We start from the raw sequence: 25,305 nt of genomic DNA, 5'->3' as shown, positions 1-25,305 counted from the left end.
TCTGGAGAACTGGATATACCAATTTATAGATTGCATATACCTTGAGCACGTCATTTAATCACCCTGTGACTCAGTTTATCTATCAACTAACAATAGAAGACATTAATTTCTAAATCTATCTAGTGATTTACTGCATGAATTGAAGATTTTACTATATGCCAAGTGTCAAGGTTAGTGCTAAAGAACTGCATGGGATAACATAGGTTCTAGCTTAAATGAATCTTTGGAATTACCAAGAAAAACTAATATTAGACAAATAATCGCATGTAATAACACTAACGGGCTTCCCTGGTGGCTCAGTGGTAAAGAATCCACCCACCAATGCAGCAGATGTGGGTTCAATCACTGGGATGAGAAGATCCCTGGAAAAGGAAATTGCAACCCACTCCAGAATTCTTGCCTAGGAAATTCTATGGACATAGGAGACCGGTGGGCTATAGTTCAGAGGGTTGCAAAAGAATCAGATACAATTTAGCAACTAAAAAACAACAAATAATACTAAGACCTCAGTGCTTATTGGGGCTTTCTAGAATGAAGAGATTTCTAAACTTAAGACACAATATAAAAGCAATCAACTTTAAGGTCAGAGGAAGAAAGCTAAGTTTTAATGAGAAGCCAGTCCCTATTAGATATTATGGTTGAAACTTTACATGCATTTTCTAATTTAATCTTCCTCTCAAACCACACATTATCTGCTATTACATGAGTTTTCTCATAAAGTAACGAAGACTTAAGGAAGTTATTTAACTTGCCCAGATTCATTATATCGTGGTGCTTAAGAACCCAAATTCTGGAGCAAGATTACATGAGCTCAAATTCCATCTCTGCCTCTTATTATCTGTGAACTTGGGAAGTTACTTAACTTTCCCTTTATTTTAGTTATCTCATTCATTAAATGAGAACAATGGTATTATCCAGATCATAGTGGGTTTTTTTTTGAGAGTTAAATGAGTTCATTGAGCCTGGCCAAATGAAAGTGTCATACAAATATTAAATTAGTATATTATTAATATTAGGTTGTTTAACAGCTAATTTAGTGTGTCAACTTGGTTAGGCCATGGTACTCATTTGTTTGGTCAAGCATCAGACTAGATACTGTGAAAGTGTTTCTTAGATGCCATGGAGGCTATTTTTCAGATGTTGCTGTGGAGGCATTAACATCTTCATCAGTAGGATTTCAGTGAAGCAGATTACTCTCCATAATGTGGGTGGGCTCATCCAATCAGTTGAAAGCCAAGACAAGGACTGAAGTTTCCTAAAGGAGAAAGGATTCAGCCCCAAGACTGCAACACAGAAACTCAGTTTTCATCACTCTCCCCAACCTTTCCCCTTTGGTAACTATAAGTTTGGGATTGACATACACATACCACTATATTTGACAGATAACCAACAAGAACCCACTGCACAGCACAGGAAACTTTGTTCAATATTCTATAATAACCCAAACTGGGAAAAGGATTTGAAAAAGAATGGATATATGTATAACTAAATCACTGCTATATATCTGAAACTGACAAAACATTTTAAATCAGTTATACTCCAATATATCAATAACCTCAGATATGCAGATGACACCACCCTTATGGCAGAAAGTGAAGAGGAACTGAAGAGCCTCTTGATGAAAGTGAAAGAGGAGAGTGAAAAGGTGGTTTAAAACTCAACATTCAAAAAACTAAGATCATGGCATCTGGTCCCATCACTTCATAGCAAATAGATGGGAAAACAATGGAAACAGTGAGAGACTATTTTATTGGGCTTCAAAATCATTGCAGATGGTGACTGCAGCCATGAAATTAAAAAAAACACTGCTCCTTGGAAGAAAAGCTATGACCAACATAAACAGCATATTAAAAAGCAAAGACATTACTTTGCTAGCAAAGGTCCATCTACTCAAAGCTATAGTTTTCCAATAGTCATGTATGGATGTGAGAGTTGGACTATAAAGAAAGCTGAGTGAGAAAGAATGGATGCTTTTTTCTTTTTTTTTAATTTACTTTATTTTACTTTACAATACTGTATTGGTTTTGCCATACATCAACATGAATCCGCCACGGGTGTACACGTGTTCCCAATCCTGAACCCCTGGAAGCAACCTAGATGTCCATCAGCAGATGAATGGATAAGAAAGCTGTGGTACATATACACAATGGAGTATTACTCAGCCATTAAAAAGAAAACATTTAAATCAGTTCTAATGAGGTGGATGAAACTGGAGCCGATCATACACAGTGAAGTAAGCCAGAAAGAAAAACACCAATACAATATACTAACACATATATATGGAATTTAGAAAGATGGTAATGATGACCCTGTATGGGAGACAGCAAAAGAGACACAGATGTTTGGAATGGATGCTTTTGAACTGTGGTGTTGGAAAAGATTCTTGAGAGTCCCTTTACTGCAAGGAGATCAAACCAGTCAATCTTAAAGGAAATCAGTCCTAAATATTCATTGGAAGGACTGATGCTGAAGCTGAAACTCAATACTTTGGCTACCTGATGCAAAGAACTGACTCATTGGAAAAGAATGTGATGCTGGGAAAGATTGAAGGCAGGAGGAGAAGGGGACAACAGAGGATGAGATGGTTAGATGGCATTACTGACTCGATGGACATGAGTTTGAGCAAGCTCTGGGAACTGGTGATGGACAGGGAAGCCTGGAGTGCTGCAGTGCATGGGGTCCCAAAGAGTCAGACACAACTGAACAACTGAACTGAAGTGATCCTTCCAATATAAATTCAAGTGATTTAAAAAATAATTTAAGGGGAAACAAAAACTTGCCTGAGTTTCCAGCTTGCCTGGCCTGATCTGTAGAATTCGGACTCAAGACTAGGTCACTTCTCACCTGTGTTTCCAGCCTACTGGTTTACCATATGGATTTTAAACTCATAAACCCCCATAATAGGATATATCCTATTGGTCTTGTTTTTTTGGAGACCCCCGACTAATACCATTGATAAAGCCTGAATGTGAATCGAGCTCTGATTGCTAGGGTTAGCTCTTCATTTCAGAGTTTCAGTGGACTTGCCTGTCATTAAAAGCTGTTCAATCTGCACTGTCCTCTTTTACTAATTTGTTTTTCAAAAAACCAAACAAAGGATTTTGATGAGTTTTTACTGAAAAAAAGAAGTGGTACTCAAGTCCAAAGAGACCTGACTGCAGGTCTTTTCTCTCTGTTGTCCAGAATGTTCCTTCCCTGAGGGCTTTGTCACAGTGAATGGGGCCACCGCTGACAAGCCATATTTCTTTCATAATGGAGAGAAAAGTTTAAAATGAGATCCTAGACTTTCATTAGTTTTTGTGCTGCCCTAATTTCGTTTCTCCTTTGCTTTCACACCAGCTGCAGACTTTAATTAAACTGTGGCAAGTCTCCTAAACTTGGCGGGCTTTGCAGAGAAAACAAGGGCATTTCCTCCCAGGGCAGAGCTTTCCCAGAGCCCTCCAGCTTGCATTTATTTCCCCCAACTGTCTGGATTAGTGGCTACAAACTTTTCATGTCCTCAAATCTTACTTCCTCCCATCTTTGATTCTCTCTCACTTCTCAGATTTCACAAAAACTTCCCTAGCCATGCATTACTGCCATAACTAATTCCAAGTAATATTTCAGGGCTGTAATTATGGTAAATTACTATACTGGTTTATCATTTTGGTTCTTTACTTGAAAGCACCATTCATAGTCATAGGATAAAACCATCATATCTGTATTCACAGATGAAATTAATACATCCCTTTATTATAGACAGTGATAAAATGAGAGATGAAAAATGAAGGCTTATTTTCTTATTAGGCTGTAGACAATGACCAATATATTCTGGCCCATCTCAAAATACTTCTGAAACTCAGTGGCTGTGAATCCTGGGCCTTGTTTTCTGCACCTGTTATGTGTTTATCAAACTGTGTAATACAGACAATTGAAACTTACAATTCAGTTGTGCTTATATAACATAGTTATTTTTTAAAAAAACAGTATATTTATTTTTTTAAGAGACTATTTCCTTCTATAGAGATTCTTCTACAAGCTGCATCACGGGACCCCTTCTACCTCAAAATAATATGAGACAGTTTACAGGAAAATTATAGAAAATGTTGTTGTAAAGACACTTTGTTCAGTCACTAAGTCATGTCCAAATCTTTGCACTTCCATGAACTGCAGCACATTAGGCTCCTCTGTCCTCCACTGTCTCCCAGAGTTTGTTCAAATTGACGTCCATTGAGTTGGTGATGCTATCTAACCATCTTATCCTCTGTCATTACCAACTGAATAAATAAGGAGGGGTTAGTAACTGGATAAATGACAGGGGGAAGAAGCTGAGACTTGAAGATTATGAAGAAGAAACATACATTTCTTTTGCTGAGGAAAGATAATACAGGGGAAATGGGAAAATGGTACTGGGAAATAGCTGAAGACAAGGTTTTAATACCAAAAGTAGTGACATCTAGAATGTCCAGGAGAGCAAGAATCAAAAGAAAGCAAAATAACCCTCTAAAACCTAATGTATAAAAGATCATTATTTATCAAAGCCATCCTTTTTAAGCACTAGATGTAAGCAGTTCAACAAATATTTACAGAGAATCTACAGTATGCCTGGCCCTCATCTAGGCACCAGGATATAGCAGTGAACAAGAGATATATGGGACCTTCCTGAGTCATGCTTAAAGTTTAATTAGAAAGAGAAACATTAAATAATCTCTTAATAGTTTTTTCTACTTAGAACTGTTAGAAGTTCTATAAAGAAAAACCACAGGATGTTAATAGAGCATGTCGTGGGGTGGAGGTCGTTTTAGCTAGCCAGAAATTTCAAAGCAAACCTTCCTGAGAAAGTGATATTTTCAAACCTAAACATGAGTGAGGTTATGCACTGGCTGTTCCCTCTGCCTGGAAATCCTCCCTTCACTTATTATGGCCAAGAACCTAAGTTGGAAGAAGGCTGATCCTCAGAATGAAGAGTAGCAAACTTAGAGGACAGTGAGGCAGGAAGGAAGAGCCTGAGGTGAGAGGGTGAGGTGGGTCTCAGGAGGACCACACCAGGATCCACGGACTACATGGAAAATTCAAGCTTTATTATCAGAGAACGACAAGCAACTTCAACATTCAAAACTGAGGAATAGCACAACGGGATTTGCCTTTTTAAAAGATGCCCTATTTTGAGAACAGGTCACAAGTAGAAGAGCAGGGTTAGGGGCTATTGGAACATAATCTCGGTGATGGTTTGTATTGAGAGCACTCTATATGACAGGCAATGCACTTGATGTCTTTGAACTCACATTGCCTCACTCTTTGTGGCTGGGATGGACTAGTTTTGTAGCATGTTGCAAAGGACCAGCTTGGACAACAGGTCAGAAGAGCCCTGCACTGGGGGTCTAAAGCTCTGTGGCATCTGTCTTGAAATCCCTAATAATTTAATCATTGTGTGACTGGATGTAAGGATGGGACAATGGAACGTGCCTGGAGTTTAGAGCCTCAGCTCACACACAGTCCTGCCTCCCCTGGCTTCTCTGCCTCTCTGAGACGGGCTCTCAGCTGTCTTCTCACAGCCCCCTGGCACCCTGGTCCCACCAGCCCTCCCTCTTTCCATCCCTGCCCCATGACCACTGCCATGGCCTGGTCATGTTGACCTGGAAAGGTCTGCTTTTCACCATCATCTTTGCCCCCAGCAGGGACCTCCCCTCTGCATGAGGACAGGACGGAGCCAGGGCACATGCGGCCGTCCCTGCCCACTGTCCAGGGCTGGCAGCACCATGGGCTTCTTCAAGGGTGAGGGACAAGGCCCTCATCTCCCCCAGCCCAGGCACCAAGCACATCCTGGCAGAGAATGAAAACTTTTGGAGGTCATCACTGGCCCAGGGCTGGGAAGGCAGGCCCTGGGCAGGTGTTTGACTGGGGTATATTGCCTTGGTCTGGCAGGTGACTGACCTGCTGCCTCCTGCCCTCACAGGGTGGGGCCCCAGGCCACGTGTGAGAATCTATGTACTTCCATCCCTGAGGGTACATGAGAGGGAAGAGCAAAAAAGAAAATAAAAAACATACAAAAACACTGCCATGACAAATCAAAAGACAGACTGCAGGAAAAAAAGAAAGTTTTATATCTTAGTACCTTTAAGAGTTTATCCTGCTTTTTGAACAAGGGACCTTGAATTCATTTTGCACTAAGTTTCATAAATTATGTAGCTGGTTCTGCCCATTATTGTCACCACATTTTCCAGACATGGAAATTAAATTTTGTGCAGCTAGTGGTGTGACACAGGGCAAGCTATTTAAGCTCTCAGAGCCTAGGCTCTCAATCACCATGTGCAACTCCCTGTTTTAGAAAGAATGGAGTTTGGGATATATTTATTTAGGGTGCTATTGAGGCAACTAGAGGCAACTAGTAAAGATGTTATGGCAGAAATATGTGCATATATATGTATATGCATATATATACATTTTTAATTTTTCTTGTGAAATAATTTAGAATTGTAACTCTATCACTTATCTCTTTTATAGGTCAGCATTTCAAGAAAAAAGGGCATTATATTAGGTTAAAAATCTAAATTATGCCTCACAAGGAAGTTCTGGGAGTCAATTCAGATATCAAGGACTTTGGGGATCTTTTCAATGGAGATGATCAGATCAAAAATAAACACATTGAGCATGTTATTATGTGGCTAGCCTAAAACTAGACCCTATGCATGCATTATCTCCATTTATAACTAACTTTATTATAATCTAGCATTACCTCCATTTGACAAATAAAAGCCCAAGTCCTAAAGAGTTAGGTATAATAATTTGCCAGAGGTAACACAGCTTCATTTGCAGAAATGAAGTCTGTGTGTACAATTCACAGGGACGTGAAGTGATGTCCCTCTTCCCAGGTCACCTTGTGAGGAGTGAGGGTGTCTGAGTACGACACTGCTCAGAAAGTCCTCTGGGTCCAGAGCAAGTCTCCTGGTGAATGGTACAGCTGGCTTCTCCATCCTCTCCAGGCCCAGCCCTGGTAAAAAAACTGCTGGCTTCCCTCCTTACTCTGAATGAGTGGAATATGACTATCAAGAGTTGTGCTGAGGTTCCTCACTCCAGTACACTGACAAGATGCCTTGTACTTCTCTCCCCTCATCTTGACCCCTCACTATGTGAGCAGGTAAACAAGCAAGAAAAATACAAACATATAAAACAAATACACAGTATGTGCATCTTCAGTACTTCTGGACTTGTAAGAATTTCCCAAAAGACTTCATGGATAAATCAATTCAAATGATAAGAGTCATTAATTCCTGCATTCATTGATTATGAATTATGTTTTGATTGTTTATCATTCAGGGACCAGAGCCTGCTCTGGGTGTGGGGGATTACAGTGGGGGAACAAAATAGGAAATGTAGCACTTTCCTGGATCTCATATTCTAGTTGGGAGGTGACAAGGTAATTAATTGGGCTTCCCTGGTGGCTCAGACGGTAAAGAATCTGCCTGCAATGTGGGAGACCCAGGTTCAATCCCTGAGTCAATAATTAATTATATGGCTAATGATGATGAATGCCATGGAGAAAAGCAAGCAGGCAAGTGCAAAAAGAAATGCAGGAGACCGGCAAGGTGCTATTTTAACAGGGGATCAGGAAAAGCCTATCTCTCTGATATGTTTAGGCAGAAATTTGAAAGCAACAAAAGGCTAACCTATATACTTACCCAAAGAAAAAACATTCCAGGAAGTATTACTATTTCAGCAAGTGCAAAAGCCCTGAGGCTGAAGCTTATTTATCCTGTGCAAGGAAGATAAAGAAGGCAGAGAGAACAGGTAAGAGAAAATGAGGCCAAAGAGGTGATGGCAGGGGAAGCAGGGAGATCACCTGAAGCTTTGTAGGTCAAAGCCTTTACTTTCATTTGGGAAAACACCAGAAAGTTTTGAACAGTGTGGTCACAGAATCTAACATTTCAATAAGCTCATCATGGTGCTGTGCTGGGAAGAAACTACCAAACTGGGAGGGGGTGAAGTCAGAAAACAAGGTATCTGGTTAACAACTGATGGTGATGATCCGAATGAGAAATGAAGGTGGCTTGGCCCAGAGGGGTAGAGATGGAGGTGGTAAAAAAGAGTAGGCTCTCGACATTTTTGGAAGACAGATGATAGGATTTGCTGGTGGATTTGCTATGAAAAGGGGGAGAAAAAAGATCATCCAACAGTTTTTGGCCTGAGCCATCTGTGATGGGGAATGGAATTTGAGAGCCCAGTTTTGGACATGTTAAGTTTAATATGCTTATCAGATATCAGAAAGGAGGTGTTGAATAGACAAGGTTATTTATAGTCTGCCTTTTAGGAGAGTGGTCCTGGCAAGAAATAAAAATGGCTTCTCATTAGAACACTAATAGTGTTTAAAGCTATCACAAAATAAGATTCCATGGGGGAAATGTACTTTGAAAGAAAATATAATTAAAATGTGAATAATGTATTTAATATACATTAGCTTAAGGAATCTTACATTATCTCTGCAAAGCGAGTGATATGCATCTCATTTTACAAATGAGAAATGCAGGAAGGTCAAGTGACTTATCTAAGTTAATTCAAGTAGGAAATGACAAGATGAGTCTCAAATCCAAGACACCTGCTTTCAGACCACACTCCTCCAGTGTAAATACATTGATCACACTGTGCTCTGGACACCCCAGCTTCTCCTCAGTGTGTATAATTTTCGCACCTGAGTTGGGAAGTGTACTTAGGTACTAATCCCCCTGTGTGCAAAGCATCTGAGAGACGCTGCTGAAGGATAAGGATCATTGCTCTAACATCCTCAGCCCATTTCCTTCTGCACCAAGTCCCCTGCCTTGCAAAGTACCCAGCAGGGACCTCAAGAAAGGAGGCCATTGCAGCTGAATTATTTTGTTGCAGAAAGAAAGGACCAAAGAGTTTTACACACATCCCAAAGTTGAATGTTCCTAAAGTTTATTGCTGATGCTAGAAGGACAGGCTTACCCTAGAGGTTGCTGTGAGCAATGGGATGCAGGACTAATAGGAGAAAGCATCTAATTCCCTGGGGGGATTTCCTGCCATGTGTGGCAGGGCTGCCTCCAGCCCAGGCTCTCCAGTGGAGGCTCCCTCTGCTTCCTAACCTGGATGGCATGTGGGATTCTTGTGTTTGGTTAATTATAACTGTCTCTCTCTCTCTCATGAATGCATCACTTTTTACAGTGTTCATAGCTCTTAATTAATATAGACCTCTCTCCCTGAACAGCTGCTGGCGTCTTTAGTGAAGTTATGGATTTTCTTTCTCAATTGCTCTGGAACCACCCCAGGGCTATTAATTTGGGCTATTAGCCTTGGGTGATTTCAAAATCCATATTGATATTGGTGAGGTTGCACTGGCATCCTGCTACATGGGCTGTAAGTAAACAAGTAATAGCTTCGTCTGTTATTTCTGCTGCAGACTGAATTTTCTGGGGTGCTCCTTGGGACTTAAGCTAGGTCAGGTCACTGTTATAAGAATCCTGTCCCACAGACACTTGGAACCAATAGCTGGCTTTCACAAAAGGTAAAAATGACACTAATCACAATGATAATAATGATAAATTAACATATTGGCAGAACTCAGAGACTCTGGGGTCTGTTGCAGACCATCACAGTAAAGCAAATATTGTACAAAATTTTTGATTTCCCAGCATACGTAAAAGTTACGTTTATACCATACTGTAGTCTATTAAGTGTGCAATAGCCTTTTGTCTAAAAAAAAGTACATACTTTAATAATAAAAATCTATTTCTAAAAATTGTCAAAACAAATAGTAACAAAGATCACTGATCACCATAACAAGCATCATAGTAATGAACCAGCTTGAAATATCATGAGAATTACCGAAATGTGACACAGAGACACAAAGTAAACACGTGCTATTGGAAAGTGACTCTGATAGATATGCTCAACACAGAAAGCCACACTTTCAATTCATAATAAATTCAATATCTAGAAGTACAATTAAATGAAGGGCAACAAAGTGAGGTATGTCTATAGTAAATGAAATTTTATTACTAATAATGTTAATTAGTATTGATTAATAATTCATCATTAGTAAATCTACTTAAGAAGGTAAAAGACCTGTGCTTGGAAAATTATAAGATGCTAATGGAAGAAGTTGAAGATGACACAAGCAGATGGAAAGATATACTGTGTTCATAGATTGGTAGAATCAGTATTGTTAAAATGACCATACTACCTAAGGCAATCTACAGACTCAATGCAATCCCTGCCAAAATACCAAGGGCATTTTTAAAAGAACTAGAACAAATAATTTTAAATTTAGTATTTTTAAAATTACATTTATAATAATTTTTAAATTGTCACATTTTGGTAATTCTCATGATATTTCAAGCTTGTTCATTATTATGATATTTGTTATGGTGATCTGTGATCAGCAATATTTGTTACTACTTGTTTTGACAATTTTTAAAAATAGATTTTTATTATTAAAGTATGTACCTTGATCTTAATTTATAATTTAAAATTAATTTTTAATTAAAAAAAAGACTTCTAATTAATGCGAAAGACTCCAAATAGCCAACATAAATTTAAGAAAGAACAGAGCTGGAGGAATCGTGCTCCCTAACTTCAGCTTATATTACAAGCTGCAGCAATCAAAACAGTATGGTATTGGCACAAACACAGACTCACAGATCAATAAAGCAGAATAGATAGCCCAGAAATAAAGCCATCCACTTATGGTCAATAATCTACCACAAGGATGAGATAATATACAATGGAGAAAGACAGTTTCTTCAGTAAGTGATGTTGGGAAAATTGGACAGCTACATGTAAAAGAATGTTAAATATTCTCTAACACTGTATACAAAAACAACTCAAAATGGTATTAAAGACCTAAATGTAAGACCAGAAACCAAAAAGCTCCTAGAAAAAATCATAGGTAGAACATGCTTTATCATAAATCATAGCAATATTTTTTGGATCTGTCTCCTAAAGCAAACAAAAGAAAAACAAACAAATGGGACCTAATTAAACTTGAAAACTTTTGTACAGCAGAGGAAACCACTGACAATGTGAAAAAGCAACCTACTGAATGGGAGAAAATATGTGCAAATGAAATGACTGAGAAAGCATTGCTATTAAAAATATGTAAATAAACAGTTCATACAACTCAAGGGCAAGAAGACAGAGAGCTTGATTAAGGAATGAGTAGAGGACATGGATGGCCGTTTCTCCGGCACAGACATGTGCTGGCTGACAGGCACGTGAAAAGATGATCCACATTGCTAACCATCAGGTGTCGGTCAGGATATGAAGAAAAGGAAACTTCATACCTTGTTGGTGGGAATGCGGATTGGTATGGCCACTGTGGAAGGCAATGTGGAGGATCCTCAGAAACTAAGAATAGAACTTCCAAATGATCCAGTAATTCCACTCCTGGGTATATATTTGAAAAAGAAAAACAAAACAAAAACACCAATTCAAAAAGATATACGCATCCCAATATTTGCAGTGTCATTGGCTACAGTTGCCAAGATGCAGAGGCAACAGATGATGGACGTGTCCGTCAGATGAGTGGATGGAGAAGCTACGCATACACAAAATGGAATATTACTCAGCTGTAAAAGGGAGTGAGATTTTGCCTTATGCAATGACATGGATGGACTCGAAGGGTATCTTGCTAAGTGGAATAAGACATACAGAGAAAGACAAAAACTGCATGATATCACTTATATGCAAAATCTAAAACAATAAACTAGTAAATATAACAAAAAAGAATAAGATTCATCAGTTCAGTTCAGTCCAGTCGCTCAGTCGTGGCCGACTCTTTGCGACCCCATGAATCGCAGCATGCCAGGCCTCCCTGTCCATCACCAACTCCCAGAGTTCACTCAGACTTACCTCCATCGAGTCAGTGATGCCATCCAGCCATCTCATCCTCAGTCGTCCCCTTCTCCTCCTGCCCCCAATCTCTCCCAGCATCAGAGTCTTTTCCAGTAAGTCAACTCTTCACATGAAGTGACCAAAGTACTGGAGTTTCAGCTAGCATCACTCCTTCCAAAGAAATCCCAGGGCTGATCTCCTTCAGAATGGACTGGTTGGATCTCCTTGTAGTCCAAGGGACTCTCAAAAGTCTTCTCCAACACCACAGTTCAAAAGAATCAATTCTTCAGTGCTCAGCCTTCTTCACAGTCCAACTCTCACATCCATACATGACCACAGGAAAAACCATAGCCTTGACTAGACGGACCTTAGTCGGCAAAGTAATGTCTCTGCTTTTGAATATACTATCTAGGTTGGTCATAATTTTTCTTCCAAGGAGTAAGCATCTCTTAATTTCATGGCTGCAGTCATCATCTGCAGTGATTTGGGAGCCCCCAAAAATAAAGTCTGACACTGTTTCTACTGTTTCCCCATCTATTTCCCATGAAGTGATGAGACTGGATGCCATGATCTTCGTTTTATGAATGTTGAGCTTTAACCAACATTTTCGCTCTCTTCTTTCACTTTCATCAAGAGGCTTTTTAGCTTCTCCTCACTTTCTGCCATTAGGGTGGTGTCATCTGCATATCTGAGGTTATTGATATTTCTCCCAGCAATCTTGATTCCAGCTTGTGTTTCTTCCAGTCCAGCATTTCTCATGATGTACTCTGCATAGAAGTTAAATAAGCGGGGTGACAATATACAGCCTTGACGCACTCCTTTTCCTATTTGGAACCAGTCTGTTGTTCCATGTCCAGTTCTAACTGTTGCTTCCTGACCTGCATACAGATTTCCCAAGAGGCAGGTCAGGTGGTCTGGTATTCCCATCTCTCAGAATTTTCCACAGTTGATTGCGATCCACACAGTCAAAGGCTTTGGCATAGTCAATAAAGCAGAAATAGATGTTTTTCTGGAACTCTCTTGCTTTTTCCATGATCCAGCAGATGTTGGCAATTTGGTCTCTGGTTCCTCTGCCTTTTCTAAAACCAGCTTGAACATCAGAGAGTTCATGGTTCACGTATTGCTGAAGCCTGGCTTGGAGAATTTTGAGCATTACTTTACTAGTGTGTGAGATGAGTGCAATTGTGCGGTAGTTTGAGCATTCTTTGGTGTTGGAATGAAAACGGACCTTTTCCAGTCCTGTGGCCACTGCTGAGTTTTCCAAATTTGCTGGCATATTGAGTGCAGCACTTTCACAGCATCATCTTTCAGGATTTGAAATAGCTCCACTGGAATTCTATCACCTCCACTAGCTTTGTTCATAGTGATGCTTTCTTTCTTTTTTTTTTTTTTTTAATTTTAAAATCTTTAATTCTTACATGTGTTCCCAAACATGAACCCCCCTCCCACCTCCCTCCCCATAACATCTCTGTGGGTCATCCCCATGCGCCAGCCCAAGCATGCTGTATCCTGCGTCAGACATAGACTGGCGATTCAATTCTTACATGATAGTATACATGATAGAATGCCATTCTCCCAAATCATCCCACCCTCTCCCTCTCCCTCTGAGTCCAGAAGTCCATTATACACAGCTGTGTCTTTTTTGCTGTCTTGCATACAGGGTCGTCATTGCCATCTTTCTAAATTCCATATATATGTGTTAGTATACTGTATCAGTGTTTTTCTTTCTGGCTTACTTCACTCTGTATAATCGGCTCCAGTTTCATCCATCTCATCAGAACTGATTCAAATGAATTCTTTTTAATGGCTGAGTAATACTCCATTGTGTATATGTACCACTACTTTCTTATCCATTCATCTGCTGATGGACATCTAGGTTGTTTCCATGTCCTGGCTATTATAAACAGTGCTGCGATGAACATTGGGGTACCTGTGTCTCTTTCAATTCTGGTTTCCTTGGTGTGTATGCCCAGCAGTGGGATTGCTGGGTCATAAGGTAGTTCTATTTGCAATTTTTTAAGGAATCTCCACACTGTTCTCCATAGTGGCTGTACTAGTTTGCATTCCCACCAACAGTGTAGGAGGGTTCCCTTTTCTCCACACCCTCTCCAGCATTTATTGCTTGCAGATTTTTGGATCGCAGCCATTCTGACTGATATGAAGTGGTACCTCATTGTGGTTTTGATTTGCATTTCTCTAATAATGAGTGATGTTGAGCATCTTTTCATGTGTTTGTTAGCCATCCGTATGTCTTCTTTGGAGAAATGTCTATTTAGTTCTTTGGCTCATTTTTTGATTGGGTCGTTTATTTTTCTGGAATTGAGCTGCATAAGTTGCTTGTATATTTTTGAGATTAGTTGTTTGTCAGTTGCTTCATTTGCTATTATTTTCTCCCATTCAGAAGGCTGTCTTTTCACCTTGCTTATATTTTCCTTTGTTCTGCAGAAGCTTTTCATTTTAATTAGATCCCATTTGTTTATTTTTGCTTTCATTTCCAGAATTCTGGGAGGTGGATCATAGAGGATCCTGCCGTGATTTATGTCGGAGAGTGTTTTGCCTATGTTCTCCTCTAGGAGTTTTATAGTTTCTGGTCTTACATTTAGATCTTTAATCCATTTTGAGTTTATTTTTGTGTGCGGTGTTAGAAAGTGATCTAGTTTCATTCTTTTAGAAGTGGCTGACCAGTTTTCCCAGCACCACTTGTTAAAGAGATTGTCTTTAGTCCATTGTATATTCTTGCCTCCTTTGTCAAAGATAAGGTGTACATATGTGTGTGGATTTATCTCTGGGCTTTCTATTTTGTTCCATTGATCTATATGTCTGTCTTTGTGCCAGTACCATACTGTTTTGATGACTGTGGCTTTGTAGTAGAGCCTGAAGTCAGGCAGTTGATTCCTCCAGTTCCTCCTCTTTCTAAGGCCCACTTGACCTCACATTCCAAGATGTCTGGCTCTAGATGAGTGACCACATCATCATGATTATCTGGGTCATGAAGGTCTTTTTTGTACAGTTCTTCCGTGTATTCTTGCCACCTCTTTTTAATATCTTCTGCTTCTGTTAGGTCCATACCATTTCTGTCCTTTATCAAACCCATCTTTGCATGAAGTGTTCCCTTGGTATCTCTAACTTTCTTGAAGAGATCTCTAGTCTTTCCCATTCTGTTCTTTTCCTCTATTTCTTTGCATTGATCACTGAGGAAGGCCTTCTTACCTCTCCTTGCTATTCTTTGGAACTCTGCATTCAGATGCTTATATCTTTCCTTTTCTCCTTGGTTTTTCACCTCTCTTCTTTTCACAGCTATTTGTAAGGCCTCCCCAGACAGCCATTTTGGTTTTTTGCATTTCTTTTCCATGGGGATGTTCTTGATCCCTGTCTCCTGTACAATGTCATGAACCTCATTCCATAGTTCATCAGGCACTTTTTCTATCAGATCTAGGCCCTTAAATCTATTTCTCACTTCCACTGTATAATCATAAGGGATTTGATTTAAATCACAGAGGAGACACCCCGCGTCTAAGGTCACGGCGGCAGCCAGGAGGAGGTATCTCGAGTTGGAGGTCAGGGGCAGCAGCTGGGAGGAGCCACCCACGCCTGAGGCCAGGGCCGGCAGCAGGGAGGAGCAACCGGAGGAGTGGTGGCTGGGTAGGCACAGGAGGGCCTAGAGGAGCTATCCTACGTTGAAGGTCAGGAACGGAGGTGGTAAGGAGATACCCCTCGTCCAAGGTAAGGAGCAGTGGCTGTGCCTTGCTGGAGCAGCCGTGAAGAGATACCCCACACCCAAGGTAAGAGAAACCCAAGGAATATAGTAGGTGTTCCAAAAGGGCATCAGAGAGCAGACACACTGAAACCATACTCACAGAAAACTAGTCAATCTAATCACACTAGGACCACAGCCTTGTCTAACTCAATGAAACCAAGCCATGCCTGAGGGGCAACCCAAGCAGGGCGGGTCATGGTGGAGAGGTCTGACAGAATGTGGTCCACTGGAGAAGGGAATGGCAAGCCACTTCAGTATTCTTGCCTTGAGAACCCCATGAACAGTATGAAAAGCCAAAATGATAGGATACCGAAAGAGGAACTCCCCAGGTTGGTAGGGGCCCAATATGCTACTGGAGATCAGAGGAGAAATAACTCCAGAAAGAATGAAGGGATGGAGCCAAAGCAAAAACAATACCCAGTTGTGTATGGGACTGGTGATAGAAGCAATGTCCAATGCTGTAAAGAGCAATATTGCATAGGAACCTGGAATGTCAGGTCCATGAATCAAGGCAAATTGGAAGTGGTCAAACAGGAGATGGCAAGAGTGAACGTCAACATTCTAGGACTCAGCGAACTAAGATGGACTGGAATGGGTGAATTTAACTCAGATGACCATTATATCTACCACTGCAGGCAGGAATCCCTCAGAAGAAATGGAGTAGCCATCATGGTCAACAAGAGAGTCCGAAATGTAGTACTTGGATGCAATCTCAAAAACGACAGAATGATCTCTGTTCGTCTCCAAGGCAAACCATTCAATATCACAGTTATCCAAGTCTATGCCCCAACCAGTAACGCTGAAGAAACTGAAGTTGAACAGTTTTATGAAGACCTACAAGATCTTTTAGAACTAACACCCAAAAAAGATGTCCTTTTCATTATAGGGGACTGGAATGCAAAAGTAGGAAGTCAAGAAACACCTGGAGTAACAGGCAAATTTGGCCTTGGAATGCGGAATGAAGCAGGACAAAGACTAATAGAGTTTTGCCAAGAAAATGCACTGGTCATAGCAAACACCCTCATCCAACAACACAAGAGAAGACTCTACACATGGACATCCCCAGATGGTCAACACCGAAAAATCAGATTGATTATATCTTTTGCAGCCAAAGATGGAGAAGCTCTATACAGTCAACAAAAACAAGACCGGGAGCTGACTGTGGCTCAGATCATGAACTCCTTATCAGATTCATAGATACAGAAAAAAAACTAGTGGTTATTAGTGGGTAGAGGAGAGGGGGAGGGGCAGGACACAGGTACAGGATTAAGAGGTACAAACTATTAAGTATAAAATGAGTAAGCTACAATGATATACAACAAAGGGATTATAGCCAAAATTTATAATAACTATAAATGACATTTAACCTTTAATAATTGTAAACCACCATGTTGTATAACTTATATAATATAGCACATTCACTATACCTAAACAAACCATAATTTATCATTAGTATTAACAATGCAAATTTTGGTAAGTATGGCATCTATTTCTATGATAATTCATTTATTTACTGCTACTGGCAAGGTACTCTGCTAAGTAAGCAACATATTATTTTCATTGACTCCTCACACTTTCTCTAGGAGAGTTTGTTAGTGTCACCATTTTACGGGTAAGTAATCTAAAATTAGAAAATGTATGCAATTTTCCCCATCACCCTGTAAGTGTCCAGGCCTTAAACCTGCATCTGTCTAAGTCCCAAACCAGTGCTCTTGGTTTTAGATGTTAGTCCTACAGATTGGCTGATTCTCAATCACTTGAAGGGACTAGTTAATATACAAATTATCACACTCCATTCTAGACCCATTCATCAGAACCTCTGTGCAGACTCCTGAATCTGCAGTAGTAACACGCTCGCCAAATGATACTCACCTCTGTATTAATAACTTCTTTAACCACCACATTTTTCCAAGAGCAGGCTCTTAAATATGACTGCTTGGCTATGAATTCCAAATTGATCATTTGCTATATATCATTAATCTAAACTCTGCTTAGTTTCCTCATTTTTAAAGGAAGGATAATAATGATACATATTCTAATATGTTGTTCAGCACTTGTATTTTGAGCACTTAGTATGCGCCAGGCTGCGTGTGGTCAGGATGAGGTAAATTAACACAGATAGTTTTCCATCAGTGTCAGACACAGGGTATTCGTTTTTCAAATTTCTGTTGTCAGGATATGGCTGGTGTGGGAGTTGACAAGTGGAAACAGGAAAATCTAAAAGCAAGAAGTCAAAAGCACCCATAAACACTCCCACACAAATATAAGCATTTTGGTATATCTCCTTCCAAATATTTTCTATGATTGCAAATATAATTTTTGCAGTGTCAAAGTCTTTCTGATTATAATACTGCATTCTTATCTCACTTAATATTTGTATCATAAACATTCCCATATCTTTGAAAATTACTTAAACACATTATTTTATTGAGAGTCACAGTGTGGGTGTGCCATAATTTACTCAAACAGCCTACTATTCTTTGACATTTCAGTGGTTTCAACGTTTTTGTCATTGTAAAAATGGTTACACTGAGCCCAACAATGTGAAAATCTTTATCTACATTTTTATTGTTATGGTATTTACGAGGAAAGCTTCCTCAAAATAGGGTTATCAGGTTCCACTTCTTTAATGCTGTTGATATCCCTAATCCAAACTCCCAACAGCAGTTTATTAAAGGGCCTAGATGGATCTTTGTTGGCAAAGTAATATCTCTGCTTTTGAATATGCTATCTAGGTTGATCATAACTTTCCTTCCAAGGAATAAGTACCTTTTAATTTCATGGCTGCAATCACCATCTGCAGTGATTTTGGAGCCTAAAAAAATAAAGTCTGACACTGTTTCCACTGTTTCCCCATCTATTTCCCATAAAGTGATGGGACTAGATGCCATGATCTTCGTTTTCTGCATGTTGAGCTTTAAGCCAACTTTTTCACTCTCCTCTTTCACTTTCATCAAGAGGCTTTTTAGTTCCTCTTAACTTTCTGCCATAACGGTGGTGTCATCTGCATATCTGAGGTTATTGATATTTCTCCTGGCAATCTTGATTCCAGCTTATGCTTCTTCCAGCCCAGCATTTCTCATGATGTACTCTGCATAGAAGTTAAAAGAGCAGGGTGACAATATACAGCCTTGACGTACTCCTTTTCTTATTTGGAACCAGTCTGTTGTTCCATGTCCAGTTCTAACTGTTGCTTCATGACCTGCATACAGATTTCCCAAGAGGCAGGTCAGGTGGTCTGGTATTCCCATCTCTCTCAGAATTTTCCACAGTTGATTGTGATCCACATAGTCAAAGGCTTGGCATAGTCAATAAAGCAGAAGTAGATGTTTTTCTGGAATTCTCTTGCTTTTTCCATGATCCAGCGGATGTTGGCAATTTGATCTCTGGTTCCTCTGCCTTTTCTAAAACCAGCTTGAACATCTGGAAGTTCATGGTTCACGTATTGCTGAAGCCTGGCTTGGAGAATTTTGAGCATTACTTTACGAGAGTGTGAGATGAGTGCAATTGTGTGGTAGTTTGAGCATTCTTTGGCATTGCCTTTCTTTGGGATTGGAATGAAAACTGACCTTTTCCAGTCTTGTGGCCACTGCTGAGTTTTCCAAATTTGCTGGCATGTTGAGTGCAGCACTTGCACGGCATCATCTTCCAGGATTTGAAATGCTCAACTGCAATTTCATCACCTCCACTACCTTTGCTTGTAGTGATGCTTTCTAAGGCCCACTTGACTTCACATTCCAGGATGCCTGGCTCTCGGTGAGTGATCATACCATGATGATTATCTGGGTCATGAAGATTTTTTGTACAGTTCTTCCGTGTATTCTTGCCACCTCTTCTTAATATCTTCTGCTTCTGTTAGGTCCATACCATTTCTGTCCTTTATCAAACCCATCTTTGCATGAAATGTTCCCTTGGTATCTCTAATTTTCTTGAAGTAATCTCTAGTCTTTCTCATTCTGTTTTTTTTTTTTTTTTTCTCTATTTCTTTGCATTGATCACTGAGGAAGGCCTTCTTACCTCTCCTTGCTATTCTTTGGAACTCTGCATTCAGATGCTTCTATCTTTCCTTTTCGCCTTTGCTTTTCACTTCTCTTCCTTTCACAGCTATTTTAAGGCCTCCTTAGACAGCCTTTTTGCTTTTTCGCATTTCTTTTCCATGGGGATGGTCTTGATCCCTGTCTCCTGTACAATGTCAAGAACCTCATTCCATAGTTCATCAGGCACTCTATCACATCTAGTCCCTTAAATCTATTTCTCACTTCCACTGTATAATCATAAGGGATTTGATTTAGGTCATACCTAAATGGTCTAGTGGTTTTCCCTACTTTCTTCAATTTAAGTCTGAATTTGGCAATAAGGAATTCATGATCTGTGCCACAGTCAGCTCCCGGTCTTTGTTTTGCTAACTGTATAGATCTTGTCCATCTTTGGCTGCAAAGAATATAATCAATCTGATTTTGGTGTTGGCCATCTAGTGATGTCCATGTGTAGAGTCTTTTCTTGTGTCATTGGAAGATGGGGTTTGCTATGACCAGTGCATTATCTTGGCAAAACTCTATTAGCCTTTTCCCTGCTTCATTCCATATTCCAAGGCCAAATTTGTCTGTTACTCCAGGTGTTTCTTGACTTCCTATTTTTGCATTATAGTCCTCTATATTGAAAAAGATACCTTTTTTGGGTGTTAGTTCTAAAAGGTCTTGTAGGTCTTCATAGAACCATTCAACTTCAGCTTCTTCAGCACTACTGGTGGGGGCATAGGCTTGGATCATTGTGATATTGAATGGTTTGCCTTGGAAATGAACAGAGATCATTCTTTCATTTTTGAGACTGCATCCAACTACTGCATGTCGAACTCTTCTGCGTGACCGTCCATGCAGAAGCATGCCTGCTGCAACGGATCGTGCAGAAGGGTGGCTGAGAGGACCTACCCCACATTCAAGGTCAGGGGCAGCGGCCGTGAGTAACTATCCCACACCCGAGGTCAGGGGCGCTGGCTGAGAGGATCAATCTCATGTCCAAGGAGCGGCGGCTGCGCTGGCTAAGGAGGGCCTAGAGGAGCTTCTCCACATTCAAGTTCAGGAGGGGCGACCTTGTCCAAGGTAAGAAGTAGCAGCTGCACTTTGTTGGAGCAGCCGTGAAGAGATACCCCACATCCAAGGTAAGAGAAACCCAAGTAAGATGATAAGTGTTGCGAGAGGGCATCAGAGGACAGACACACTGAAACCATACTCACAGAAAACTAGCCAATCTGATCACATGGACCACAGCCTTGTCTATCTCAATGAAACTAATCCATGCTGTGTGGGGCCACCCAAGACGGATGGGTCATGGTGGAGAGGTCTGACAGAATGTGGTCCACTGGAGAAGGGAATGGCAAACCACCTCAGTATTCTTGCCTTGAGAACCCCATGAACAGTATGAAAAGGCAAAATGATAGGATACTGAAAGAGGAACTCCCCAAGTCTGTAGGTGCCCAATATGCTACAGGAGATCAGAGGGGAAATAACTCCAGAAAGAATGAAGGGATGGAGCCAAAGCAAAAACAATACCCAGTTGTGGATGTGATTGGTGATAGAAGCAATGTCCAATGCTGTAAAGAGTAATATTTCACAGGAACTTGGAATGTTAGGTCCATGAATCAAGGCAAATTGGAAGTGGTCAAACAGGAGATGGCAAGGGTGAACGTCAACATTCTAGGAATCAGCGAACTAAGATGGACTGGAATGGGTGAATTTAACTCAGATGACCATTACATCTACTACTGTGGGCAAGAATCCCTTAGAAGAAATGGAGTAGCCATCATGGTCAACAAGAGAGTCCAAAATGCAGTACTTGGATGCAAATGTAGCTTTACTGCAAATTTATTTTTCAATTATGTATTATAACCAGTAATCAGCCCACATTGAACCCCATCTGCAGAATTTGGGATAGAAATATATGACTGAGAACTAGATAGAATGACCTCAAGTTCACCTATTTGGAGGATATCCAATTGACCTGATTTTTTGTCTTCTCTCTGCTAATCTCACTTTTTAATCCATTCACTCATTTCACAAATATTTATTGGGCACCAACTAGACTCACCTTTTGATTCAGTAAATAATAATTAAAATCATATTTTGAGACAAGACACCAACCAAAATTCTAAGGCTATATAGGGGCAAATAAGACAATTATGCCCTCAAGTCACTTCTACTTAATTAGACAGGTAATTACAAGTATGATAAATGTTAGACAAGATAAAGGCAGGATACTATGGAAGAATATAATGGGAGCATATGATGGGAATATCAAGTCTATCTAGATTATGAAGGGTGAGCAGCAGTGGGTCATTTGAAAAATAGGAGAGAGTTATATGAAAAAGGAACAACATATGAAAAGCAGTTGAAAAAGGAAGCTTCATGATATACTTGAGGAACTGAAACACAATCTGTTAGAGCACAGGGAAGGGTAGAGCAAAGTGCTAGGTTCAGATGGAGAGGATGCTGGCACAGATCAGATCTTACAGGCCATTTGTAACTCAACAAGTTGGCCCAAGCACTGAAAATAATTGAATACTTAAAGGATTTCAAGAAAAAGAAAATCATTAGAACTGTGTTATCAAAAGACAACTCCAGTTGCTATTTATCACCAACTCAATGGACATGAGTTTGAGCAAGCTCAGGGAGTTGGTGATGGACAGGGAAGCCTGGCATGCTGCAGTCCATGGGGTCACAAAGAGTCAGACACAACTCAGAAACAGAGCACACACCCATGCATATGTCTGTATGTGTGTGATGAGAGCAACTGAACTGACTTGGAAAAGGAACAAGTTGAAAATCTAGTGGCCAGTTATCAGGTTAATGCAATCCAGGAGCGCAATGGTAGTGGTTCGAACTTCAGGATGTCTCAATGGTGATGGACAAAATGGACAGTCTTAATGTTAATAGCCACAGTGGTAAAACTCATTACTATTTGACTCTTTTGTACAGCTATGGAAAAAATCTTTCTTCTTCTCCCTTTAGGATAAAAGATTCCTGATTACTATTAATTCTGTAAGATTTTTCTCTGCATAAGATCTACACTATAAAATTTCTCCTATCTTTCTTTCATGCTAAGTAATCCTATCTCTTTTTATCTTGGCTCTCAGGATATACCAGTTCCAATTCTTAACAGTTGTTTAAAAACATTCCTTTAGGAAGTGGTGGGAAGAAGGCCTCCAAGCTCTGAAAGGTGTACATTTGTCATTCTCCTATGGCAAGAAACACTTATGGACTATTTTCCTTGGTTATTGTAGAAACACTGCATATATTTAAGAACCTATTCATGAAATGCTAGAATTTTTTAGTTTATAAGGCAATATATATATATATTCCATTTTCTACAGTTTGACGAAAATATGATAGGACAGGAGAAGTATGTCTGCAAATGCATTTATTTTGAGGCATGAATACAAATGCTTCCTATGTTGGGCAAAAGTGCAAAACCCAGAATAACCACTTTTCTAGTTGTTTTTGCCATGGAGGTGGGGCCAGTGATGATTCCTCCTCTGACACTTCCACTAGCTTGATCTTGAATTCCCTTCCCTGTGTCTGCTAATCACCTCATCTCATAAAAGAGAGAAGGAAGGATGAAGGAGACACTCTCTCTGACTTTATACAGCACCTCAAAATAAAAGGGCTATATATATTCAATGCATTATGAATCTGATTGTGTTTATATTCATAACTTTTGCAAACTTTGACTTTGCCTGAAAAACTTCCTGTTTTCTAATTCTGCACTAGGAGAGAAATCTAGTATTAACCCCATTAGCAAGATGTTTTTGTCTGATCAGGAGAAACCAGAGGCAAGCAGGCTTCTTTCATGGTTTATCTTCTCAACAGTCAACCCCTTTCTCTTTTACCAAATCATCAATCTTTTCATGTTTTCTCTCATCTCAGGTGGACATAGCCCCACCTCTACATGACTTCAGAAAGTAACTATGTATACCTTAGTCACTGCTCTTGCCTTTTCCATTATTTCCACCCAACAGCTGCCTCTGCCTCTCTGTTAATTGGACTTTGGATTTGGAAATAAAGAGGGAAGGATGGTACTCAGAAAATCAAAGAGAGCAATATCTGTCTAAACATTTGCCTCAAGACCCTGCACACTTATCCCTTTTTGAAGGCTCCTATATGGTATTTGATGTTGTCTGTTATGTTATCATTAATGAAAGCACCAGGCTTAGAGTGACATCCTTCCTAAGTATGTCCAGCAGCCTGGGGTAGCACAAAGCTGCTTCCCATAATTTCATGAAGACACCTCAACCCTGATATTTAATTGCTTTTGCAGTTGTCAGACTGACTTCCCATGATTTGAAACAATTATTAGATGTGTTTGCAATCAAGGTGATTTTGCCAGGCTCAAGGAAGATGAAAATGAGCTTCCTGGCCCTGTTTCATGACTTTTTGCAGTACAGAACAATGGAGCAACAGTGAGGCAGGGTGGAGGTGGGTAGGGGGATGAGAGCTGAGCTTCCCCATATTCCTGCCTGGGTCCTGATCTATGCCTGTGATGAGGAGGGCGGGGCCGAGCTCGGCAAGTCCACAGTCACGTGTGTCACCATCCTCAGGCTCCATTTGTTCAGCCTCCTGGATGAAAGTCTTCTGTTTATTTACTTGTGATTTGCAAAACTGCACCCTTGGCAAACTGCTGGTTTGGGGAGGAAGCACATAGCAGAAACTAGCCAGCAAGTCACATAAAGACTGGTATTGCCATCCCACCTCTGTCAGCAAGAACTGATTTAATGATCCCATTTCCTTCATCAGTAGCCATTAAGACAGGGCTATTTACAAGGATGGGGCTTCCTTTGAGTTCAGAGAGAAGGGAGGTCAGTTTTCCTTCCCTTACAATTCCCAAATCCTCTTAGAGCAATTCTGTGTTGTTTGTTCCTCTGACTCTTGATTCTTGACAACCTAGAGAGAAATTGTATCCTTAAGATGTCTGGGCTGCTGCTGCTGCTAAGTCACTTCAGTCGTGTCAAACTCTGTGCGACCCCAGAGAAGGCAGCCCACCAGGCTCTGCCATCCCTGGGATTCTCCAGGCAAGAACACTGGAGTAGGTTGCTGTTTCCTTCTCCAGTGCATGAAAGTGAAAAGTGAAAGTGAAGTCGCTCAGTTGTGTCCAACTCTTAGTGACCCCATGGACTGCAGCCTACCAGACTCCTCCATCCATGGAATTTTCCAGGGAAGAGTACTGGAGTGGGGTGCCATTGCTTTCTCCAAGATGTCTGGGCAGATCTCAGCAAAATTTCTTTAATAGAGAGCCTCCTGCGCCTGGTCTGGGGTAGTCCATGGGGCAGGCGAACACTCTCGAACCCTTTACTGCCGCAATGTCTTCCGTGTCAAGGATAGAAATGATATCTCCTTCCAATCCTTAGCTCAAGGACTTTAAAAGGGCAGTTCCCCTGGCCCCTTTACTAGAGAAGATGAAGGAGCAGGGGAACCAGCCCCAATCAGGAAATTCGCTTTCCAAATGAAGGAAAATAGCAAAGCTCTTGCCAGAGGGAGGGTGGTTAGGGAATCGGTGACATTTTGAAAATGTGATCTTGACGTGTTCTTTGTTTAAGAGACACTGCACCAAGATGAGTAGTGATAAGTCCTCTTTGTCCATATTTTTCATTAAGATTATCATTAGGGCTAAAGAATGATGATGACCTTAGGTGACCCCTCTTCTTTCTGGTTCAGCCTCCTCTCCTTTCTCTAATT

This window comes from Capricornis sumatraensis, chromosome 23 (genome assembly GCF_032405125.1).
Source record: "Capricornis sumatraensis isolate serow.1 chromosome 23, serow.2, whole genome shotgun sequence".
Lineage (NCBI taxonomy): Eukaryota > Metazoa > Chordata > Mammalia > Artiodactyla > Bovidae > Capricornis > Capricornis sumatraensis.
This window is presented reverse-complemented; position numbering follows the sequence as displayed.